Source organism: Orycteropus afer, unplaced genomic scaffold (assembly GCF_000298275.1).
Source record: "Orycteropus afer afer isolate SDZICR_OR568_19922 unplaced genomic scaffold, OryAfe1.0 scaffold00111, whole genome shotgun sequence".
In the NCBI taxonomy this organism is placed as follows: domain Eukaryota; kingdom Metazoa; phylum Chordata; class Mammalia; order Tubulidentata; family Orycteropodidae; genus Orycteropus; species Orycteropus afer.
The window spans coordinates 733,820-739,237 of record NW_006921698.1 but is presented as its reverse complement, the minus strand read 5'-3'; positions in this window follow the sequence as shown (position 1 = coordinate 739,237).

Sequence of the window (5,418 nt, the reverse complement as noted above, 5' to 3'; positions counted from 1 at the left end):
TTCTGAGGCAGTATCACTATGGAAGTAGATTGCCCAACCTTCCTTCCAAGGAGTGGCTGGTGGGTTTGAACTGCCAGCCTTCTGGTTAGCAGTCAAGAGCCTTAGGCACTATGCTACCAGAACTCCTGTAATTATATTAGCACATATTAAATTTAAAATGGTGAGATAACACAAAAGATAAAAATGCATAGGCATGCAATATTATTTACACCATCTCTTCAGAATGCCTAAACTATGCTTCATCTTCACAATACTATAGATGGGGAACTAGTCATAATTAAAGCAAACCAAACCCATGGCCATTGAGTCAATTTAGACTCATAGCAACCCTATAGGACAGAGGAGAACTTCCCCATAGGGTTTTCAAGCCTGTAAATCTTTATGGAAGTAGAATGCCTTATCTTCCTCCTGGGAAGCACCTGGTGGATTTGAACCACTTACTTTTTGGCTAGCAGCCCAGTGCTTTAACCACAGTGCCACAAGAATTCCTTGATCATAACTCTCTTACCTTAAATAATGAAGAAATTAATCACCAAAAAAAGTCTGCTCAGAGTGGAGAATTCTCTACGTTTTTGGGAATGGACTATCTTGCAAAACATGGAGCACAGAAAACATTATAGGTTCCCAAACAACATCTTTTCTTTTCAATGCTAGTATTTATTGCTTGAAAAAGTCCCAACTTATATTTATGATGGGGCCATATTTTCCTAGTCAAGTCTTATCTGCTTTTAAAGTATAACTTAATGTTATGTGGTAGAGAGAACTTTTCAAAATGTCCAGGTAACATATGGACAGATTGGCCTGGTGGTTTCTCCTACAGCTGCCTTTATGGAAAATTACTTGACCTTGTGGTTCAGGTATTGATGCAATAGATACCAAAAGACCTGCTATTGTGGACGCCCCTTCCTCCTACTCTAAAAGTGTAATATCCAAGGGAAAACTTGGATAATGAAGAGGGAAATATTTACAAAAAAGTTTATAATAGTTAATTACGGGTTATTTAAATAAGTATTTTTCTCCTCATATCAAATGTATAATTGATGAAGCCATTGATAAAGTTAGAAGTTTAGTAATAAAAAAGCACATGAAGGTTTTGTGTTATAATACCCCTATGCCAAGTCATAATTGAGCTAGGGAGTGCAAAGGGCTATTGCCTTCATAGCCTCTCTAGACATCCATTACGAATTCATAGATATATATAATTGGAATGAAATGGATGGCCTCTCTTTAGTTTTGCCAATGCTAGAACATGGAAACTCCAGTGACATTAACACAAGGAAAGCATTTGGGGAAGCATGTTGTCACTACTGAGGACTAGGCAGTGCATCTGACTTCTGAGCTATAGGAGTTTTGTTTTCATAAGTGTTAAATGTTTTTTTAAGATTAAAATAAAGAACCTTTTTTTTTTTTTTCTGTCAGAAGGTAGAGGAGGATGTAGGACACAAAGAAGTACAGCAAGTTAGCAAAAATAGTAACACTGAATAAAACCCAATGAAGCCTGAAGTACAAACATATTATTTATTCATTTGACAGTCTCTGGAATCAAACAAGAATCACATGTTCTGAATACATCAAACATTTGAATTTTCCAGGGATAGCAAAAAATAAAAAAGAAGGAGAGTGGACTCAATGATCATAGTACATTCTGAGATGAGACCTAGGGCATGCCATTAATCTTGCTCCCATGGACACAATTCATTGCTCTAACACACTCCAAATTTTACTTGCTCTCAACACTTTGGAGCTCTGGTAGCATACTGGCTAAGACACTTGCCTGCTAACCAGACGGCTGGCGGTTCAAACCCACCAGCCACTCCTCGGAAGGAAGGTTGGGCAATCCTACTTGGGCAATCCTACTTCCATAGTGATACTGCCTTGGAAATCCAAGGAGGGGTCGCTATGAGTCGGGTTTGACTCGATGGCACATAACAACAACAACAACAACTCAACACTTTGTAAGGAATATGCATGCACTACTATTATCTATCTTGGTCTCCAAGTTAACAAGGAAATAATGATGATTATATCAAAATTGGGAGCTCTGGTAGCATAGTGGCTAAAGCACTTGACTGCTAACCAGAAGGCTGGCGGTTCAAACCCACCAGCCACTCCTCGGAAGGAAGGTTGGGCAATCCTACTTCCGTAGTGATACTGCCTCGGAAACCCAAGGAGGGGTCGCTATGAGTCGGGGCCGACTCGACGGCACATAACAACAACAACAACAACATATCAAAATTACCAATTAATGATATTTTACATTATTAGATTATCTAATTTAATCCTAAAATTTATGGGGTAGTATATAATTATTCACATTTTCCAGTTAGGAAACTGGAAGTGAAGTTATTTTTCCCAGATTTTATTTGAAACAGTAAAGAAGAACGTAGAATCAGTGAAATAACTCATAATGTGGATGAACTTGGAGGACTTTATGCTGAATGAAATAAGTCGATTACAGAAGGACAAATATTGTATGAGTCCGCCATTGCAAAAAGTCAAAGAAAAGTTTACATATGGAAGAAAATATTCTTTGTTGGTTACTAGGGATGGGATGGGAGAAGAAGGAAAATTGCTACAAAGGAAAGACACAAGTATTGATTTGGTTGAAGGGAAATGCAATATACCAAAAGTGAGTGACCAACACAATAAATAACACTAAGGAAAAGGAAGACACAGAGAGATGCACGATACATACAAACAACAAAGATAAACACTTTTACATACCCAATACTGCATTATCCATAATAACAAACATTTATCTACAGGTGTAGTCATATTTTTATTTGCAATAAAGACAACACAAAAGAAAGCACAGTTGAAAGAACACTCAGAAACAATGATATCTTTGAGCCCTTGAATTCTTAAACTTCCTATTAAGCTGTATCCAGTCATGTGAGCTCATAAATTACTTCCTTGACCAACCCACTGAATTGATTACCTTCACTCCAAGCCAAATGTGTCTTGATTACAACAGTGTTCCTATTTTCTGAGCTTAAAACTGAGATTCATATTTTTAAAACAATTGTTACTTAAAAGGAGAGATAAAACTCAGTATTTTAGATAAGAACTCTTTCTGCAAATATAATCACTACATAACTGACACTATGTTCCAAGCACTTTTGAAAGTACTTTACAAATAGCAAGCCATTTATTTAAACCTCATAACAAGCATATTATCCCTATAACCCATTTTATAGATAAAGAAACAGATAATAAATAGCAGAGCTGGGAAAATAATCTGGGAAGTCTGGGGGTAGGATCCTCCTCTTTACCATTAGATTATGCACTAGAACGATAAAGAATAGACCACAGTAGTACTAGCTACTCTTTGCCCAGACTGTTTTGAGCAAGAAGAAATATGAACTCCTTCAGAGACTAAGGAGCTCTGGTGAAGCAGTAGTTAAAGCATTCGGCTGCAAATGAAAAAGTCAGTGGTTTGAACCCACCTTCTGCACTGCGAAAGAAAGATTTACAGCCTTGGACACCCTGTCTGGCAATTGTAATCTGTGCCACATGGTCGCTAGGAGTCAGAATCAACTCTATGACAGTAGGTTTCAGAGAGGCTGGTTAAAAGTGCAGTTCTTTCCACTCAAAATTTTGTGATAAGAAGCTAATTTTTTCAGTTCTTTAAAGGCTTATGTAATGGGAGATGATTTATAACATATAGAGGTGCAGTTAATAGTAAGATATAAAACAAAGTATTTGTATGGTGGTGGTACGTCAGCAAAGCACTTTAAAAGGATTTGAAAAAATCTTACTACTGGTGGAGTCCATGCTCAGACAGCAATGGAGTGTAAAATGGTGCCTGGTCAAGAAAATGGAAGTGTGGAACAGCAGTAATGATGCAGTGCACTGATTATGAGGACCTTCAAGATCTGTTGTACTGTGATAACTAACTACTTGAAAACACCAGTTCTAATCATTCTGGGTCTGTTAGATCTGGGGAACGTAAATGTGCAAATATGAATTTCTATTCTCCAGACATTCCATTGTACAGAAAGAATTGATGGTGGGAGTATAAATCATTAGTTGTACAAATAACTCAGTGACATGGAGAAAGAGAATGTAATTACAACTTTCTCCACCTTCATAGAACTCTAGAGCTACTTACTGGGAAAATAAGAAGATTGTACAGAAAGATTATCCAAATTTAGAGTCATATAATATATACATCCAGCAGAGTCTAAATACAGATATTATCCCATTTTCAGATCAACTTATGCCTCAAATAGATGAATTAACACTGCCTAAAACTTAGGTCAATTCTTACAGATACTGTATTTACTATGTTAATCAATAAAACAAAGAGTACTTAAGAGACTTTCCACTGCAGAACATAAAAAATACTTCATGTTGTTGGTGGTGAGTGCTGTCAAGTTGGCTCTGATTCATAGTGACCCTATGTACAACAGAATGAAACACTGCCTGGTCCTGCGCCTGATTTACAATTCTGGGCTACCCGAGCCCATCATTGTGGCCATTGTGTCGATTTATCTTGCTGAGGGTCTTCCCCTTTTTTACTGACCCTCCACTTTACCAAGTATGATATCCTTCTCCAGAAAATGGTCCCTTCTGACAGCATGATCAAAGTAGGTGAGACAAAGTCTAACCATTCTCTCTTTCAAGGAGAATTCCAGCTGCACTTCTTCCAGGACAGGTTTGTTCCTTCTTCTGGCAGTCCTTGGCACTTTCAGTACTCTTCACCAACACCACAACTCAAAAGCATCGACTCTTCTTTGGTCTTCCTTATTCATTGTCCATCTTTCTTATGCATATGAGGTGATTGAAAATACTGTGATTTGGGTAAGGTGTACCTTAGCCTTCAAAGAGACATCTTTCCTCTTAAGCACTTTAAAGAAGTCTTTAGCAGCAGATTTACCCAGTGCAATACATTGTCTGATTTCTTGATTGCTGCTTCCATTGGTATAGACTGTGGAAACAAGCAATATGAAATTTTGACAACTTGAATCTTTTCTCCATTTATCGTGATGTTGCTTATTAGTCCAATTGTAAGGATTTTTGTTTTCTTTATGTTGAGGTGTAATCCATACTGCAGACTGTAGTCTTTCCTCTTCATCAGTAAGTGCTTTACGTAATCTTCACTTTCAGCAAGCGAGGTTGTGTCATCTGCATATCACAGGTTGTTAATGAGACTTTCTTCAATCCTGATGCTGTGTTGTTCTTCATACAGTCCAGCTTCTCAGGTTATTTGCTCAGCATACAGATTGAATAAGTGTGGTGAAAGGATACAACCCTGATATACCCCCTTCCTGATTTTAAACCATGCTGTATCCCCTTATTGTGTTTGAATGACAGCCTCCTGGTCTATGTACAGGTTCCTTATAAGCACAATTAAGTGTTCTGGAATCCCCATTCTTCTCAATGTTATCCATAATTTGTTGTTGTTGTTGTTGTTAA